Source organism: Gracilinanus agilis, chromosome 4, assembly GCF_016433145.1.
Source record: "Gracilinanus agilis isolate LMUSP501 chromosome 4, AgileGrace, whole genome shotgun sequence".
Taxonomy (NCBI): domain Eukaryota; kingdom Metazoa; phylum Chordata; class Mammalia; order Didelphimorphia; family Didelphidae; genus Gracilinanus; species Gracilinanus agilis.
The window spans coordinates 87,622,972-87,644,483 of NC_058133.1; the positions used below are offsets into that span (position 1 = coordinate 87,622,972).

A 21,512-nucleotide genomic window follows, 5' to 3' on the forward strand; every position below is an offset into this window, starting at 1 on the left:
TTTTATGGTGTCTTTAAGTTTTGCCAAGAACTTTACAAATATTGTCTCATTTTATTCCCCTCAATGGAAAATAGATACTATTATTATCCCCATTATAGAGATAAGTAAACTGAAGATGATAAAGTTTGACTTAACCAAGGATCACAGAACTTTTAAGTGTATGAAGTCACATTTGAACTGAAATCTTTTGGATTCCAGGTTCAGCATCCTCTCTCTTTCATCAACATAGCTGTTTCACATTAATTAAGTGCTTAATAAGTGTTTGCCTATTATTAAATTATAAATTAATATACCATTTCTTCCAAAATATTTAACAAATAAATGAAAGAGCTTTTATTTTCTCTCCTACCTTCTCCCCTCACAAGCACTGCTCAGACTATATATCTCACTCACACAAAGCTCTGACCATCACAACACTAATGCTGCCACTACTGCCCATCTCCTTCAATAGCCAAGATCATCTACCTCAAACTCATCAGCCCTGATGAGATGTTCTTCAGTATCTACAAGATCCAGGAGATTGTGAACAGGTAATGTCTGGAGGTCAAGGATAAGATGAGTCAGTAGGATAGTGGGCACCATTAATGATTTATTCATTGGTAGAAATGCCTCTGATGAAGGCTCTGAGGGTGAAGAAACAGACGCCACTGTAATCACTGGAGTTGTCATAATTATAAACCATCATCTGCAAGAAACATGTTTCACACGAGAATCCTACAATCCTACAAGAACATCAAAGGCTACATGAAATAAGTCAGAGGAAGTCTAGAAGAACATAGGACAGATAGAGTATAACATTTTATGATTAGAACTACAGAACAAATCAAGCATAATTGTTCATTTTAATAAGTAGCAGTTCTTTATAGGCAAAAAAATAAATCCAGATAGCATAGTGTTTCTCTTGGGCTTCTGGTAGTATGGTTTGACCCCATGTATGATTTTCTTTAAAGATGGTTTAGAAATGCTAAAAAGAAAATCAGACAATTACTTTGGATCACTTGTCATCATAACTCCGATGCTACTTTTTGTCATCCACACAATAGCATAACTTGGAGAGACTTGGGTCAATGTCATCTTGTGCTTTAATCCTTTTTTGCCTTGATTTATTAGGAGTGGAAGCATTGCTGTTTTTAAATGTCATGTAGGCTTTCTAAAATAAAATAAAATAAAAATTCCACCCCGTTCCCTAAAATAAATGAAAGGTAGCATAGTGTAATGGGAAGGGTACTCTACTGAAGGTTGAGAAATGTCATGCGTACTTATGTCACTAAGAAGCTATATGTTCTGAAAAAGGTGCATTTGAAAAACTAAAAGAAATGAATTGCAATGTATGAGTCCACCAAGATGCCATATCCCCTTTACCATTAAACTTTAATCTGATATCATAAAAGATAGTTATGATTGAAAGCAATATCAGTTTAATATAATTAGAAAAAATAAGATATGTTTTTATAAGTTTAACATTTAATTGTTAAATTGTAGTCTTCATTTTACTTGCTTGGTTTGTACAAAAATGAAAAAAAAAATGGCCATGTCTTAAAAAAACACATCAGATGAGGACCTAGCAGTACTAGATATTAAACTGTACTATAAAATAGTGGTCATCAAACAAATATGGTACTGGCTAAGGGACAGAGGGTGGATGAATGGAATAGATTAGGGGCAAATTACCTCAGGAAACTAGTGTTCTATAAACCCAAATATCCCAGCTTTTGGGACAAGAACTCACTATTTGACAAAAACTGCTGGGAAAATTGGAAAACAGTATGGGGAAAATCAGGTTTAGCTCAACATCTCACACCCTATACCAAGATTAACTCAGAGTGGGTAAATGACTTAAAGTGTGAAATTATAAATAAATTAGGTGAGCATAGAATAGTATTCCTGTCGGCTCTGTGGGAAAGGAAGGAATTTAAGACCAAGTAAGAGATAGAGAACATTATAAAACGTAAAATGAATGACTTTGATTAAAAAGTTTTGTACAAACAAAACCATTGCTACCAAAATTAGTAGGAAAGCAACAAACTGGTAAAAAAATTTATAACAAAACTTTCTTACAAAGGTTTAATTTCTGAAATATATAAAGAACTAAGTCAAATTTACAAAAAATCAAGCCATTCCCCAATTGACAAATGGTCAAGTAATAAGCAGTTTTCAGATGAAGAAATCAAGAATATCAATAATCACATAAAAAAGTATTCTAAATCCCTCCTGATTAAAGAACTACAAATCAAAACAACACTGAAGTATCACCTCACACCCAGAAGATTGGCCAATAAAGCAGCAAAGGAAAGTGATAAATGTTGGAGGAAATGTGGCAAAATTAGGACACTAATACACTGCAGATGGAGCTGTGAATTAATACAATCATTCTGGAAGGCAATTTGAAATTAAGTGTAAAGGGCTTTAAAAGACTTCCTGTCCTTTGATCCAGCCATACTACTGCTGGCCTTTGTAAGAAAATATAAGTAAGGTAATGGGGTCACCAGGGATATTACAATAAACTAAGTGGTTTGTGGGAACACACTCTAGGATTTATAAGAGACTGGACTAGGGTGAAGAGACCAGAGTTTACTGGATTTCCACAGGAATGGCAGTTGATCTTAACTGTCACCCAGCTTCCACTAGGCCAGAGTATAGTAACAGGCTAACAAGGTAAAAGGGACTTAACAGCTTTAATTATGTTAGACTAAAAGGTGGGAAGGGATTTCTATACTTAAAATCTAAGGGATAAAACCACAGGGCAATGGGAGGACTTATTCTACTCTTATCTAAGTGATCTAAAGTAACAGGGCCCCAAGGAGCTGTAAATGGAGTCTCTGGGTTTCTGCCACCCTTAGTGGCTTTGGGATTCTCACTGCAATCCACTGATGATCTCTGGATGCCAGGAGTCAAGATGATCTCAGGTACCAGGTAGAGAGGGTTCCGCTTGAAGCACTGTCCTCCAGTTTTCAAACTTCTCCTCTCTCGGCTCTGTAGATTTGTCCTTTTCTTAGATGCCACACCACACAGGATCCCAGGGGAAATCAGGAAACAGGGTGTCCTTTGCTCTGGGGTCTCCCAGGCTGGCAACAGTTTTGCCTACCACTAATGGAGTCCACAGACTTCCTCCTCCTTCATTCCAACCTGGAATTCCCAGCTCCAGCTCCTTCCTGCTAGGTACTTCCTAATCAATACATAATCAATACCTAATCTAATCTTCCTCACAACAGCTTGTACTCCAAAGAGATAATAGGGGAAAATATTTGTGCAAAAATATTTATAGCCATGATCTTTGTATTGGCAAAAAACTGGAAAAATGAGGAGGTATCTATTGATTGGGGAATGGCTGAACAAATTGTGGTATCTGATGGTGATGTAATACTATTGAGCTGAAAGGAATGATGAACTGAAGGAACTCTATATGAACTAGAAAGACCTTCAGGATTTGATGCAGAACAAAAGGAGCAAAATCAGGAGAACTTTGTACACAGAGATGGATACATTATGGCACAATTGAACATGATGGACTTCTCTACTAGGAGCAATGCAATGACCCAGGACAATGCAGAGGAACTTATGAGAAGAAACACTATCCACATCCAGAGAAAGAACTGTGGAAACAGAAACACAGAAGAAAAACAACTGCTTGATCTCATGGTTTGATGGATATATGATTGGCTTTTTGATGTTAAAAGATCACTCTGTTGCAAATATGAATAATATGCAAATAGTTTTGAACAATGATACACGTAAAACCTAGTGCAATTGCTTGTCAGCTCCAGGAGCGGGGAGGGAAGAGGAGTGGGAAAATCATAAATCATGTAACCAAGGAAAAATATTCAAAATAAATTTAATAAAGGGAAGAGATACATCAGAATAGGTAGTTACTACTTTTTCAAAGCTGTCTATCCTTTTTTCACCCCTTTCATTAACAGCTTCCACTTTCTTCAAAGGACTTTTAACACATGAAAGGAATTTTAGTAGATATGGAGATAGTGAGAAATAAGCTTCAACATTTATAATTATAGGTCAGTCTCTGTCACAATTAATCTTTTGGGTTTTCTGTTGGTATATTCTCTTTTGCTTCTGGAAATTCTCTTTTATCTCCCTCATGCTTAGTGTTCTGCAATATACTAAAACATTTAAATCTTATTTGACTTATATTTTTCATAAAAATTCTTAATTAACACTATTGCTTTCCTAATCTAGAAAAAAAAATTATCTGGTTTTGATGTGGGTGTGCATGTATGCCTGTGTGCACAAAGGCATTATATAAGGAATATTGGAATATATTCCCAACATGGGAGTACACTGGGAATATAATCAACTTTTTTTAATGTCTGTAACTGTGCCTTTTTAAATTTTTAATTAAATTTTTCACTCTAAAAGATTTCGATATAACTCTAGAAATAACATGTCATTGTCTACAGTTTTACATAAGAAAAAGAATTAACCTTCTCTTTCCATTAAAATGCCAATAATGAACACATTTATATCCCCCAGGAACCATAGAATATTATTGCTTATACTTCTGCATACAAGTTACATACAGTTGCCATGTAACTATGCCATACACACACATACATTCTATTTTGCTTCTTTCCCTCACAAAATTATTATGTTCTCAGATGAATTAAAAACTAATTTATAGATCATTTTATTTATTTATTTAAATTTACTATCTATAAATTGATTTATAGATCATATAATTTATAGTCTCTGACACTTCATCATATAAAGTTTTAAATAACTTTATTTCACAAGCTATCAAAACATATTCCTATTTAAAATGTAACTAAACCAGTATGCTAAAATATATGCAGTTACGTACAACCATTTGTAATTCTTTTAGCTGCTAAGAACTAGACTATGAGTCATAGGCTTTTGTTTTAAATATTACCTTGTTATTCTTTACATATATGGCCAAAGGTGAGTTATTTAACTTCTCTAGGCCTTGCTTTGCTGTTTGAGAAAAAAAGAATGATAAATGTTTTGAGGATCAAGTAAGAATATATGAAAATTCTTTGAAAAACTATCAAGAACTATACACATGTAGTTTCTTAATCAGTCATCAGGATTTCTTCAGTTTTAATGATCTACTTAATCACTCAGGGTCACCTCTGTTAATCTATGATAGTCATGAATAAATGATATAGGACTCTTATTTATAATCCCAAGATGCTACATTCTCAGACTATAATTTATGGAGAAAATGTCAACAGTACGTTGGTAGAGGAAGTCACTTACTAGGAGGTCACTACATTGATGAAATTACAAGTCTTGTGGGGAGAGAAGGGAGGCTGAAATGAAGATATATAATGAACATTTCTGACTGCCTTTGGAAAGGCTGGAAATTACTTTAATTTAAACGTATGCTCACAACCCAAGCAGATATATAACTCCTTTGATATTCTTCCTTTGGATGGAAATTTTTAGGTGACCAGAACAGTGTCATTCTGATATCCAACATCCTGAAGAGTCTCTGATTACTACCTAAAAACTGATATTGCTGCAGGGAATTAGGGTACTATCATCCAGAGTCACAGCCAGTCAAAGGAAAAATGTTATAGTAGCTATACCCTAACTCCTTCCCTCATTCAAATAGAGCTGGTAATTCCATAAAAGTTTTTTAAACAAATTTTGAGATAATTGGCTCAGTGGTTAAAGCCTGTTGATATCACTTCCTAGTCATTAGAGTACAAAACAGTCATAAAGAGCTTCACAAACTCTGATACTTAACTGGTAGTCCAAAAAAGGAAATCAGGCAAGGGAGATTCATTCAGCTGAATTGGCTTATGTATCCTAAGGGATCATCCTTAGGGTATACCAACTTATTCCTTTGCTAAATATTTTTCATATATAATTTTACTTTAGTAAATATTAAATAACCCACTAGTGTCTAATCCTGTTCCAAAATGGAACATAAATTATCAGGGAAATTAACTGTTTCAGAGTCATGCTGAAACAGCATACTAACCTCTGCTTCTCCCAAATAGCTTTAATCTTTACAATTTAAAGCTTAAGACCCTACTTAACCCAAATTAAATGAGTTAACATTGTAAAACTATCAAAGGTTCCAATGACTAGAGGCCAAAGAACCCACCACTCTCATTTTAGTGATAAGAAAACTGAATCATAAAGGTTAAGTAACTTACTCAGATAACAAAGATAGTAAATGGCTGAGTCAGAATTGAACCCAGATCATCTAACTCCAGAACCTCTCTCCATGTGCTAGTATGTGTCTACAACCTTATTTGTGTTCAAGTCTTCAGACTCTAGATCTAGTGCTCTATCAACTATATGACCTGGATGGCTCTAGCAAAAACAAAACAAACAAACAAAAAAAAATTGGAGTCAAAGTAGTCACTTCGACACAGCAAAAGTCCAGACCTCTGTGAAAACCATTCCACCAATGAAAAACAAAGTGCTTCAAGGGGACAGAAAACCAAATCTAACAACAGGTCAGAGCTGGGGGACCCTCCTGTTGGATTCAACTTAAAAGGTAAGCCAAAAAAAAAAAAAAAAAAAAAAAAAGCCCAAATTCTTGAATTCTTAGGTTTAAGGAAAAGGAAGAAGGAAGGTCCTGGGATCCCTCTCCCACCTACTGTGCTGAGTCTCCTGCAGTTGCTGGAATCTTAGGGTGAGGGCACTAGACTGCAGGGAGTGCCTTGATGGCACAGCTGTGCCAGGCTCAGGGTGCTGACCACAGTTGGCAGGGAAGCAGCTGGATGAGAAGCACAGAGAGGGCAACTTAGCCACAGCCAAAACTCTCCACCTTGTTCCCTCCAGGTTTTGACCTCAGGGCATATCTAGTCCTGCAGATTTGTTCAGTCCAGGCTTTATCTTATAAATAGGGCAGATAAGAAGTCTACTGAGGGCAGGAAAGCTCAATCTTCAACACCCTTCCCCCACCAACTGCACTGAGAGCCTTACTAAGTTCCCAGAGAGAAGGTTGCAACCACTACAGAATACCTTATATCAGGGGTTAAGCACAGTTCCCTTCAACCTCCACACCTTCACCTATACCTTCAGCTTCTGCTGCCAGCTGGGAAATATCTGACCTCACCAAGAACAGGAACTATATGAACACAACTACAAAACACTTTCTGCACAATTAAAACTAGAACTAATTAACTGGAAAAGCATTAATTATCTCATGGGTAGGATGAGCTAGCAATAAAACTGACCATCCTACCCAAATTAATTTACTTATTCAATGCCTTACCTATAAAACTACTAATTATTTTTTTTTACTGAATTAGAAAAAATTATAACAAAGTTCATTGGGAAGAACAAAAGATCAAGAATATCAAGGGAAATATTGAAAAAAAAAAGTAAAGGATGGGGGCTTAGCAGTACCAGATCTTAAACTGTACTATAAAGAGTGGTCATCAAAACAACATGGTATTGATTTAAAAGACAGAAGGGAGGATCAGTGGAATGGACTCACCTCAGCCAGATAGTGTTTGATAAACCCAAAGATCCCAGCTTTGGGGACAAAACCCCACTATTTGACAAAAACTGTTGGGAAAATTGGAAAACAGTATGGGAGAAAATAGGTTTAGATAAACATCTCACACCCTACACCAAGGTAAATTTAGAATGGGTGAATGACAAATATAAAGAAGGAAACTATAAGCAAATTAGGTGAATATAGAATAGTTTACCTGTCAGATTTATGGGAAAGGAAAGATTTTAAGATGATGCAATAGATAGAGAACATTACAAAATGTAAAATGAATAATTTTGATTATAATGAATTAAAAATTTTTGTAAAATCAAAAACAATGCAACCAAAATTAGAAGGGAAGCAACAAATTTGGGAAAAAAAATTCTTTTATAACAAAAACCTCTGACAAGATTTTAATTATTCAAATTTACAAGGAGCTAAACCAATTGTACAAAAAATCAAGTCATACCCCAATTGATAAATGGGCAAGGGTCATGAATCGGCAATTTTCAGATAAAGGATCAAAATGATCTATAAGTACATGAAAAAAGTGTTCTAAATCTTTCATAATTAGAGAAATGCAAATCAAAACAACTCTAAGGTAGCACTTCACACCTAGCAGATTGGCCAGTATGATAGTAAAGTAATCAATGTTGGAGGGGATGTGGCAAAATTGAGATAGTAATACACTTCTGGTGGAGTTGTGAATTGATCCAATCATTCTTGAAGGCAATTTGAAACTATTCTCAAAGGACTTTATAAGACTGCCTGCCCTCTGATCCAGCCAAACCATTTCTGGGTTTGTACCCCAAAGAGATAATGGGGAAAAAGCCTTGTAGAAAAATATTTATAGCTGCACTATTTGTGGAAGCAAAAACCTGGAAAATGAGGGAATGCCTTTTGATTGGGAAATGGTTGAACAAGTTGTATTATCTGATGGTGATGTAATACTATTGTGCTGAAAGGAATGATGAACTGAAGGATTTCTTTATAAACTAGAAAGACCTCCAGGATTTGATGCAGAACAAAAGGAGCAGAACCAGGAGAACTTTGTATACAGAGACAGATACATTATGCCACAATCCGACCTAATGAACTTCTCTACTAGCAGCAATGCAATGATCCAGAACAATTCTGAGGGACTTATGAGAAAGAACGCTATTTACACCCAGAGAAAGAACTGTGGGAGTAAAAACACAGAAAAAAAAAACAACTGCTTGATCACATGGTTCAATGGAGATATGATTGGGGATGTAGATTCTAAATGATTACTCTATTGCAAACATTAATAATATGGAAATAGGTCTTGATCAATGACACATGTAAAACTTGGTGGAATTGCTCATTAGCTAAGGGAAGGAGTTGGGAGGAGAGGAGGGAAAGAGCAATTTTCATTTACCTACTATGTCAAATATTATGCTAAGTGCTTTGTAAATATTTGATCCACTCAACAACCCTGCAAGGTGGGTACTGTTGTTATTGCCATTTTACAGCTGAGGAAACTGAGGCAGGCAGAGGACAAATGACTTGTCCAGGGTCACATAGATAGGTCATATTTGAACTCATGTTTTCCTGAATCCAAGTTCAGTGCTATATTCAGTGTGCTACCTAGTTGCCTCATATGACAGAGACTCAAGCTCCTTAACCATCCACAATTCCTTTGCCTTCCTCTGAATCTTAACAACATCTTTTTTTAACTATAATGCCCAGAACTGAACTTGATCCCCTCACTGGAGCCTGATAAGGGCAGATTACATTGGATCTGTCACCTCCTTATCCTAGAAACTAGGGCTCTCTTAGCCTAATGAAAACATTAGATATTAGTTAAATGCACAGTTATCCTCAGGAGTATACAGTAAATAGAAACAAAATTCATCATTTTGCTAAATATTCTATGGTCAGGTAAGGTACAAGAAATATTGAGCTTTAGTAATATGTATGTATCAGGGGTTTGTCACCTTTTCAAGCGTCACTTGCTCCTTTAATATCCTGGGGAAACTGATGGACCTTTTCTCAGAATAATGCATGGAATAAGATAAATAAGATAAAAAATAATTATACATAAGTAAAATTATCAAACTATTTTTATACATAATACCTGGTTAACAATACTCTTTTATTTGTTTTAAAGTTTAAAATCAAACTATTATTTTAAAATAAGAACTGTGCATTACAAATTCATGATTTATATTATATTTTTTGCTTCTTTTATGAACTAATTTGTCTAAATGGAGATTTCTTTGCTTATTTTTAAAAGTCAGTACTTGGGGCAGGTAGGTGGTTCAATGGATACAACACTAGGCCTAGAGGTGGGAGGATCTGGGTTCAAATTTTATCTCAGACATTTTCTAGCTTTTTAACCTTGGGCAAGTCACTTAATCCCAATTGCCTTACCACTTTTCTGTCTTGAAACCAATACTTGCATTGATTCTAAGACAGAGAAGGTAAGAGTTTTAAAAAGAAAGTCATTAATTTCACCTCTTAAAAAGAGATAATACATTGAATTTTTATAACTGTGGATTGTTTATCTTACATTTCCTATCAGGAGACTATTTTCACTGACTACATTTTTACAGAAAGATAGGTTAGAGGGCCCAGATTATTAAGATAAAAAAATTCTTTACAAGCGAACTACTAACTCATACTAACTAAATTGATAATTGTTCACTTTTTTTTATTAACCTCATTCAACTTCATGATTATATACATATGAGTTGCTATAAAAATAGGTTCCCTTCTAATATTTCATTGTGGTAGAGGTGATCCTGTTTTCATGAACTCTATGTCAGCAGAATTTATTCAAGTAGGATCTACCAAAGTGAAAAGAATTGAATGTGGGTTTGGTGACAAATTTTATATCTACCCTTTGAGGATCATTTTTGCTAAGTTTGGAATGTCTCATCATGAAGTTGATGAATTTTTTGTCATATAGATCAATATCACAGATCCTCAAAATATCAAAAAGATGGATATATGACACTTTTATTTGTGAGCAATGTATGTGAAAAAAAGAAGCTTTAGATATATAGGAGAAGCTGGTTTCTCAACATGTCCCTGATTTCCAATTTTTCTCCCTAGAATCTTCAGAAAGTATATGTCCTCTTAGTCCTTTTTTCTCAGTTTAAACTAAGATATACTTTGCTTTCCATTTAAATGTTCCTTCACTATTTTATATTTTCTGATACATATTAATCTATACAACTTATATTTTTGTTTCCTTCTTTGCTTATGTAAGCAAGACCACCAAACCTCTTGTTATGGGCTCATCGATTAAAAATCATTGCCTTGTGTATGCAGAAGGGGTGGGGTGAGGTAGCAAAAAATGGAGGGAAAAGAAATATGGTCTCTTTAGTCTCTTTAGGTTTCCAGATTTGAGAGAGAAGATGGATAATGTCAGTCTCACTTCAGGTTGCTGAAAGGACAAGATAACTATGGCAAAAGATAACAGTGAGAGGAAATAGAAATTGCTATCATGTCCCTATCCCAAGCTTATTCTATTAGATATTAAGAGGAATTCCTCCTTGAATGAGAGCTGGAATTGTCTTGTTTAAGTTGAGTTTCCTTGATCTTAATGGGAAAGCTCATTCACTCTGTTATCAAGCATGTATTTTCATATATGTGTTTATGTTCTATTTTGGTATTAATTTGGATAAATGGATTTCTTTTTTAATTTGCTATGTGTGTTCACTGTAGAACTGAGATGTGGTTGGAAGTCAAACTTTGGGTGTAAAATCTTGGGTCCTCCTTCCCTAGTAAGAAACAGTGATCAGGAGTTTAACTTGATCCTGAAAATTCTTTTCCCTAGACTCATGTTGGCAAACCTATGGCACACGTACCAGAGAGGGTTGCTTTCCTCCCCTGCTCCATGTGCACTTGAGAACATTTCTCCAATCATTCTCCCCTCTGCCCAGCAGCCCACTGGGAGCACTTCCTCTGTCCCCTGTCTGGGGTAAGAGGGCAGCACACATGAGGCATGAAGGTTGCAGTTTGGGTAATTGGTCTCAAAAAGGTTCACCATCACTGGTTTAGAATAATGATGTTTAAGGAAACAAATAGATAAAACTTTAGCCTAGTATCCTATCTCTCTAAGGAAAGCAGGAGATCCTCCAGCTGTAACTTCCCTCTTCCCTTCTTGGCAGGAATTAAAGTATTCTTTGTAGAAAGGTGGAAGAAAGAAATTATTGAAATTCATTTATTTATGCTTCTTTGTGAGCCAAATAGAGGTAGCCTCACTCCACTTGAATAAATGAATTTATTTAGTATTCTCAATTTATGATAGTCTTTTGTGTAACTAAAGTTTGATGTGCAGGAACTAAACTGGCAAGAGTAAGTTGAGTTTTAAATTCCCTCCTTAAATGAACCAGCTTTACTTTTCAACTCAGACTTGTTCCTCCTCACCATATATATAATTCTAGGTCTGTATCCTTCTCTGAGACTTGAGAAAAGAGCTTCCAAACAAGTGTAATGCTGGGAGTGGGGTGTTGTTGTCTGCTTGTCTCTTACCCCATAAGACACAAACATAAACATTCCCACCCACCCCTTCATGCTCTCAGTACAGATTCACTCCTTGGCTCTCTTCCACAATATTGAGGTAGTCAAGAAAATAATTTTGATCTATCTCATCCACAAGCTTATATTAACTTCTTTGAATACTCGTCTTTCTCCTCTCCAGCCACTGATCTCTCTGGTTTCCTTTATGTCCCAATTAAAATCACATCTTTTACTGAAAGTCTTCTCTATCTCCTTTTTAGATCTATTGTCTCTTCTCCATTAATTATTTCCTATTAATCCTGTACATAGCTTGCTTTATATATATTTGTTTTGAATATTTTCTCCTTTATTAGGTTATAAATACCTTGATAGCAGAGAAAGAATTTTGTCTTTTTTTTATCCCTAGCCTTAGCACAATGGCTGTCACATAGTAGACACCTATAAGTGTTTATCACTTACTTGATTTAGACAACAAATATGAACATAAAACCTTCATTATACCTTAAAGGTATAGTTTGAGATTATTATCACCAGAAAAAGAAGGTCCTAGATTATATTTAAGAATTCATGATATTGTCCATTCTCTCTCTCTGTCTCTTTGTCTCTGTCTCTCTCTGTCTCTCCCCTCCTCTCCTCCTCTGTCTCTGTCTCTCTGTCTCTCTTTTTAAACCCTTATCTTAGAATCAGTACTGTGTATTGGTTCCAAGGCAGAAGAGTGGTAAGGGCTAGGCAATACATTAAGTGACTAGCCCAGGGTCACACAGCTAGGAAGTGTCTGAGGTCAGATTTGAATCTAGGACCTTCCAATTCTAGGATTGGCCCTCAATTTACTGAGCTACCCAACTACCCCCCATGTCTATTGTCTCTTGAAGCTGAAAGTTTTCCAGGCAATGGGAATTACTTTGTAATGCTGGTTTCCAAATACTTTTCTGGGTCCTCAAATTTTCTCCAAATAAGAACAACCATATTGACCCTATTATACAAATCATCAGTGATTAGGAATGAGTTAGATCACACACTTTCCATTGCAACATTATCAGCCATAGTTCATTGAGTAATGTCAAGATATCATTTAATTATAGTAAAATTCAATTTGCTAAGTCGTGTGGGGAGCTATAGTACAGCCCTTAAAGTTGTCATTGAATGCTGCTCCTGAAAGTCACAAGACCAAGGACATAAATTAGAAGAAAAATACTACACAAAGAGCAGCTTGTTGTCTATGAAGTTGGCAGACAAAAGCAATCAGGTGACCATATATAACATCAAAACTATCATTCTAGTCAATGATAAAAAATGGCTACCACAACTAGGCAACTGGATGGTGATTACAGTCAAAGTAATTTGATTTGGCATTGGGATGGCAAATACTTGATCTTTTATGATGAAAAATAACATCCATTTTTTAAGTTATTTTAATGGTTCCTCTGTACACAAAAACTTTCAGAAAATCTCTATTGCCCTTGACTAAAATGCAAAGTCCTTAGGCTGAAATTCAAGATTCAAACCATCAGACTTTCCAATTTTATTCCACATTGTTCTTTTTTTACATACTCTAAGTTCTAGTTACCTAGATTAGCTCCTTTCCCCCAACCTGGTTCTCTATCTCTTACTTCCAAAATTTTTTAGAGTTCATTCATATATCTGAGATTCACTCCATTTAGTTTCACCAATAATAATCCTTTTCTCTTTTTAAGGTATCACCTACTCTATGATGCTTTCTCAGATTTTCCCAGATTTTAATAATTGCTGTTTCTTTAAAGTACTATGTATAATGAAATCTCACCAAGGTTCGAGACTATCTTGATTTTATGTGTATTCCCAACATCTGGCACAGTACCTTGTATGTGGTATATGGTAGTATTGACCAAAACTGTTCAACCCAGACTATAATATTGTGACTACTCAATTGGTAGTTGTTAATTTAAGTACCTGAAAAAAAGTTAACACATTTTTAACTTAGATAATACTGTATCAACTGTAGATTTATTTAAGAAATAAATCTTTTCTCTTAAACCTTTACCTTCTGTCTTAGAACCAATACTGGATATTGGTTCTAAGGCAGAAGAATGGTAAGGGTAGGCAATTGAGGTTAAGTTACTTGCCCAGGGTAAAACAGCTAGGAAGTGTCTGAGGCCAGATTTTAACCTAGGACTTCCCATCTCTGGGCCTGATTCTCAATCCACTGAGCCACCCAGTTGCCACCAAGAAATAAATCTCATATCATCTGCAAAGAGTAATAGTTTCATTTCCTCACTGCCTACTTTAATCCTTTCAATTTCTTTTTTCTTCTCTAATTGCTACTGCTAGCATTTCTAGATCAATATTAAATAATAGAGGTGATGTTGGGCAACCTTGCTTCACCCCTGATCTTATTGGGAATGCTTCCAACTTGTCCCTGTTGAAGATGATACTCGCTGATGATTTTAAATATAAATTGTTTATTATTTTGAGGAATGGTCCTTCTATTCCTATACTTTCTAGTGTTTTCTATAGGAATAGGTGCTGTATTTTTTCAAAGGCTTTTTCTGCATCTACTGAAATAATCATGTGATTTCTATTGCCTTGATTATTGATATGATCAATTACGTAGATGGTTTTCCTAATACTAAACCATCCTTGCATTCCTGATATAAATCCTGCCTGGTCACAATGAATAAATCTTCAACTATTTTTAAATCCTACTTCTTTCTATCTTAGAATTTATACTAAGTATTTGTTACAAGGCAAAAGAATGTTAAGGGTCACTGCAACTGGGATTAAGTTTCTTGCCCAGAGTCACAGAGGTAGGAAGCACCTAAGGAACAGATTTGATGTACAGAATCTCCCATCTCTAGGTTGGGCTCTCCACTGAATGACCTGGCTGCCACTCTCAAACCATTTTAAAAAAGGGTAAACCCTTGTCTAAGGACAAGGAAAAAGGTCTCTCATATTTTCTATTTCATTCAGATTCTATGCTTCTTATTTCATCAGTTGTTTCTTGCCCCAGTGCTAAACCCTTTGAAAGAAGAGCTACCTTCCAAGTGATTTATTCTTTTTATATTTTAATTCTTTGAATTCTTCTGTTGCTCTAAGAGCTTCACTCTCCCTGTAAGTAACTGCATTCTAGATTATAGTGAACATTCTAGGGACTTCCCAAATGTTCATTTCTGAAGACTAAACTATGTACAGTAACGGTCATTTGTATTGGCCCCCAAACTATGTAATTGCTCTGGAGTACAGAGTTTCCCAATTTTAGGTTACAATTTCCTTTTGTTCTCTCCTATAACTGAGTTGATGGATAAAAAAAATTGTAAAAAATAATTAAATTCATAGAGCAAGTTAATTAATTGTTTTCTGTTTTACCACTTTGGGCCACTTTGTATAAATAAAACCAGCCTAAATCTCAGAGAGGCTTTAAGAAAGTCCCTTAAAATCTTGTATCACAGTTTTAAGTTTACACAGCATTTGATTAAAGTTACATTATTAAAAAGTGGCTTATCCAGGACTTAAACCTAGGTCTTTTGACTTCTAGTCTAAACTGTTCAATTTAATCTCTTTCAGTAACCTACAGATAATCTTTAAATTTAATTTCTGGTCCAAAATTATAATATGAGAAATTCAATGTTTAAAAGATATGTTCTCCATTTCAGTGAACTATAATTATATTAAAAGATTTCAAGATGGGGCATTATTCTGTCGTTTATTAGGACCTAGAATCATGTTTTGTACTAAATGTTCATAGAATATATTAATTAATTAGATCCCCAAAGAGGCATATGATCTCCCTTAAACACACCATCACACTAAAGCATCCTGATTTTGAAGTTAAAGTTGGCTATTCCTGTGATAATAAGTGACTTTATATGTTACAAGTAAGATTCAGTCATTTTTCCCTATCTTTTTTTTTTAAACTAAGAAGTGAGTTAATAAAACAATGACAGCAACTACAAAAAACATCTATTGGTTAACTTCTGTTTTATAATTTCCTTTTTAGTTGACATTTTCAAAAAGGCTATTAGTCATTTATTTTTATCTTCAGAAAGACCTACAAATCAAATGTAATGTAGAATGATAGTTTCCCCCAGTGGTGAACTCTTTGAACTTCTGAAGCCTTTTTATATGAATTTAGTGAGATAAAATATATCAAACCAACCCCTTTGACAGAAGTTCTACACTGTGATAAATAAAATGATTGCAAACAATATAAAAGTCCATTTGAACCATTACACAACTAAAGAGAAGCATATCTGATATAATATTAGTCATTTGAAAAATCAAAGAAATGTTGTTCTGTTTCATATCTCATATTTTGAAAGAATCATTCATATTTTACATATGTTAAGCAAAACTGCATCTTTCTTCCAGCTATGATCTTAGAAAGCATTTGCCAAAACAGTCTATTAAACTTTTAAATGCACAGAATTTTCTGAGCTCAAAATGAGCACGTAGCCACCAAATAATTTTAGGGCTTAATCTACAAACAAGACGAATGTATTCCACTGATGATTCTTGATACCTTTAGGAATATGGGTAATTTGCTTAACCTTTCCAGGTCTCCTCAATTTCCTAATCAATTAAATTAGGGGTTTCATCTATATGAGCTCTAATTTTCAACTCTATTTTTCTCTTAATATAATTATTTCATTAAATAATTCTAAATTACATGTAATTTTTTTTTAAGTTCTGAGTTACAAATTATCCTTCCCACCCTTCACTGCTCCCTGAGAAAGCAAGCAACTTGATTTTGGTTATACATGTGAAATAATTCAAAGCATATTTCCACATTAGGCATACTAAAAGAAAACACAAACCAAAAAAAAAAAAAAAAAAAAAAAAAAAGAAAAGAAAAAATATGTTCCATAACACATTTAGTTTCCATCAGTTCTTTCTCTGTAGTTAGAGAGCATTTTTCATCATAATTTCTTCAGACTTTTTTTCATCATTGTATTGATCAGAATAGCTGTCATTCAGATTTCATCATCATATAATATTACTGTTACAATGTTCTCCTGGTTCTGCTCACTTTGCTTTGTATTAGTTCATATAAATATCTCCAGGTTTTCTTAAATTCATCATATTGGTCACTTCTGGTGACACAATAGTATTCCATCCCAATCAGATGCCACAACATGTTCAGCCATTCCCCAATTGTTGAGAATACCCTCCATTTTTTATTTTTACCTACATAAGAATTGCTCTAAATATTTCTACACATGTAGATAAATTTCTTTTTTCTTTGATCTCTTTGGAATATAAACATAGTAATGTTACTGCTGCATCAAAACATAAGTAATTTTTTAACCATTAGGGCAGCAGCTGCAATTGTTCTCATACATGGTGGCATCCCCCTAGCCACTACATCTAGCTGGGAGCTACAATAGGCTATTGGTCTGAATTGATCCCCAAGAGTCTGCACTAATACAGCACTGGCTATTCCCTTGTCCTCATGCACAAACAGGTGAAATAGTTTTGTGTGGTCAGGGATAATCAGTGCAGGGCTTGATAACACAGCTGTTTTCAGTTTTTTTATAGCATGCTTATGCTCCCATGTCAGTTTTAAAGGTTCTGAGATAGTGTTCCTAGTCAAGTCTGTCAGAGGTTTTGAGATCAGACTATAAACAGGTATCCACTGTCTACAGTAACCTGTGATTCCTAAAATTGCATGGAGCTGCTTCTGGTCCTAGGCATGCACAGTTTCTTTATGTTTGCAACCCTTTTTTGGGAAATCCATCTTATACCCTTTTCCAACACGAAGCCAAGGTACTCTACTTTTGGCAAAACCCACTGTAGCTTGGCCCTGGAGACCTTGTGTCCCCTTTTGCATAGCTCTTGTAATAGTTATTTGCTGTCCCTTTGACACACTTGACCATTTGGTAACGTTAGTAAAAGGTCATCAACATAATGCACTAATTTACTCTCAGTGAATATGATTGATTCAAGTTCTCTTTGCAGGATCTGGCAAAAGATATTTGCACTATCTGAGAACCCTTGTGGAATTCGGGTCCAGCAGATTTGTTTACCCTCCCAAGAAAATGCTTCTGACTGGACTCATGTAGGTGTACAGTAAAATATGCACAGCACAGGTCAACGACTATGAACCAGGCTGCGCTGCTTGGAATTTCAGAGATGATATTTGCCAGGCTAGGTATCACTGCATGTCCCTTCTTAACAAAGTTGTTTACTGCTCTCAGATCCTGCACAAAACACCATTGTGTTTTTCCATTTGGATCTTTCTTTGGTTTTTTAATGGGCATAATGGGTGTGTTGTACTCAGATATAGTATAGACCAAAATGCCTTGTTCCAGGAGACTTTGGATAATAGGCTTGATACCCTCTGTAGCCTCTTTACTCAACCTATATTGAGGGATCCAACGTGGAGTGCCCTCTTTCACCTCGATTTTTACAGGTGTGGCAGATTTTAAAATTCCCACATCAGTTGAATGCTTAGCCCAAACTGCCTCTGGGATATTTTTCAGTATTTCAAAGATACTCCCCATATATTGTTCCTCCTCATCACCCTCCACTTACCCGAGGAATAGCAAGGGATGGTGCTTGAGTGACTGTTTGGGTAAGTGTAGGAATATTTGGCCTGATTTATCACACTGGATAGTGGCACCTAATTTACGGAGAACATCCCTCCCCAAAAGGTTGGATGAGCATCTGGGTATCAATAGAAAGGAATGATCTAAAGTCATTGGGCCTATCTTCACCATCCTAGATCTTAGCTTAGGCACCAACTTCATTTGCCCAGTGACTCCTTTTACTCTCACAGACCCCATTAGTGCACAATTTTCTGGTGCGGATGTCAACACAGACCGGGTTGCTCAGGTGTCAATAAGAGCAGGATAGATTTGATCCCCTATTGTCACCATAACCATGAGTTCCTTGTCTTTAGCTGTCTGATCAACAGGTACCAAAGGTGATTCTATCTCAATGTCCCCCAAATCACATTGATCTTGTTCTAGGACTTCTTTCTGTGCTTGTTCAGGATTCAGTGAGTGTAATGATGGTGTCTCCTTCAAATGTGGCTTTTGGACTGCCCATGCCTTAATTGGCATCCATTCATGGGCCTATCGGTGTCAAAGTGTTCCTCAGTTTTCCCAGACCATGAGTAAGGTAGAGTGTCCTTCTCTTCACTGAACATGCTTTGCTTGACTTGTGCAAAGTTAGATTCAGGAGAGGTAATTCTCTGCATTAAAGGAAAATCTTCAGAATTGGGAATGTGTTTTTGGTTCATGACTACATCCCAATCCTGTGAGTCTATGCCTTCTTCTTGGCTACTGACATTTATAGAATTGAATTCCTTTAAATGCATTAACTCAGAATCTACTCCAAAGGCAGCTTTCTCTGGAGTATTACAGGCTTGAAAGTGTGCTACATCTGTATGCACCTGACCCTGAACTAGGCATGGTATGAATTCCCTAGCTTCAGGATCCAGCTTTAAAGTTCCTTTAGTATTGTAGCTACTAGACTTTCCACTTTCTCTTCTAGCTTCCCTAGTTGGTGATAAAGAAGAGATTGTGCCTGTGTCTGAGAATCTTGCACTTTCCTTCTCAATAGTCTGCAGGAGCTCATCTCCCTTGTTGACACTGTCTGTTTTTAAGAGATCCCCATTAGAACACCTGTCTAAAATCATTGCCCTTGTTGTTTGGCCTTGCTGTACTACCGATTGCTTTAAATGATCCACAGTCTTACTACCCAATAATGTTTCTTTCCCCTTACAGTGAGAATCAATTAATGCTGTTTTCTTCAAGCTTGAATCAAGAACTTGTGCAGATGTGCCTGGTTCCCTTTCATTATTCCCCAAATCACTGTTTCCCTTCCTATAAATTCTCTCTTTTATTTCTATTATATTCTCCTTCATTTGCCACTCATCTTCAGTCATTACTTTGTAACTTGTGTTACATCCACTAACCCAAATTCATAATTTCTTTTGCACTCATTTTGTCCTTCCCACTTTTCTCTGCCACATCACTGTCACTGCCCTTATCTGTCCTTGCAACAACTAAGGTTGCTTCCTTGATTCATAAGTTGGTACAAGGTCTCTCTCCTTGGGACACATATTCCTCCATTTTTTACAAACCTGGGGAATTATTGAATTTAGCACAGTTATGGTCACAACATCAGGCCTTTGCTTTGTCACTATATCTGTTGTTATCCCTGTTGTTACTACTATTATTGCTGTTGTTTCTAGAGTTATAGTAGGCATTTCTCTTGAAATTTATCTGAGATTTAAACCTATAGTACCAAACAATATGCCCAAGTCTCAAACACAAGAAGCAGTGCTTGATAGGGTTGCTATTATTGCTGGAGGATTGCTTAGGCCTGCTCTGGCTCCTCTGATTGCTGGACATCAGAACCATGTTCTTAATTTTCTCAATATCCTTTGAATTTTGAGCTTCCTTTAGTTGTCTCTTCAGCTCTGCAATCTCTCTATCCTTTGCAGAGGCCTTTGATTGCTGAGGTTCACTATCCCTAGACTCATGGACGTATGAAGCAGTCTTTCTTAGTTCTTCAGTGGGCATGGTCTCCCACTGTGGGCAATACAACTTGAAATAGGCCTGGATGTGGTTTAGACTACCCTTTACAAACTGCCTCCTCACATGCTGGATGTTATCTTCAGCTGCCATGTTCCTGAAACCTAGGATAGTTTCGCCTGCCTCTAAGAGCCTGTCCAGGTAAAGGCTTGCGTGCTCTTCTTCTCCTTGCCTTAATTTCTCGAAGGACCCCCATACATTTGATCGTCTTGCATGGGGCCTCATCGTTTCCGCTAAATCCTCTCTACACCTTTTGAGATAAGCCATGTTTGCATGTGAGGAGAGGTCCAAGTTCTGGTGTTGTTCTGGCCATGAGGCAAGATTAGGGTTGCTTCTTGTCTAGGCTATAAACTTTGCCTTCTCACTAGGGGTGTATAATTCTGATAAGAGCAATTCCATGTCCTCAAATGTTGGGTTGTAAAGTCTCACAGCCCATTTATATTCTTTTATAGACTTATGTGTGTTTGTGTAGAACTAAGGAAACCTCATTTTTAAGATCTCCAAATCACCCCCTGAGAAATGCTTGTAGCCCTTAATGTGTATAATGCCCGAGTCAGCTTGTACCACTGTCCTATCAGTAATGGGAAGGATAGTTACAGGAGCTGCTTCAGCCCCTGCAACCTGTTGTTCTTCAGTATTCTTATCTGTAGCCTGTTGTGTAATATCACCCCCCTTTTTAGGTGTGACTGCGCTTTCAATAATCTCTAACTGCATGATTGTCTTTGCATCTAGATCCTTTCCTTCCCTGATTTGCTTATCTTGATTAGGGTCTTCATTTGCTCCACTAATTGCTCCCAAACCAGGTTTGTTATTTCTGTTCTTCCAAAGGTAAATGCCAGAACTTTTCTCAATATCATCAGGGTCCCATAAAATGTTACAGCCATGGCTATCCCCAATGGCACATATGCGAAAGCATCACCTACTGATATAGTTAACCACATGTATTTCTATCATTTGTTTGAAAAATTGGGGGACAGTTAGCCAAAAAGTAGCACAAGCCTACCAAATCCCATATATTAGCAACCCAGAGCACTTCAGTGTAACAATGGCCCTGTTGATGAAGCTGGCCATAC

General features: G+C 36.1%; 1 pseudogene; it reads left to right on the top strand.

Moving 5' to 3' along the window:
- Positions 1-420: 420 nt before the first annotated feature.
- LOC123245929 lies at positions 421-1,048 on the top strand (annotated as a pseudogene).
- Positions 1,049-21,512: the final 20,464 nt, after the last annotated feature.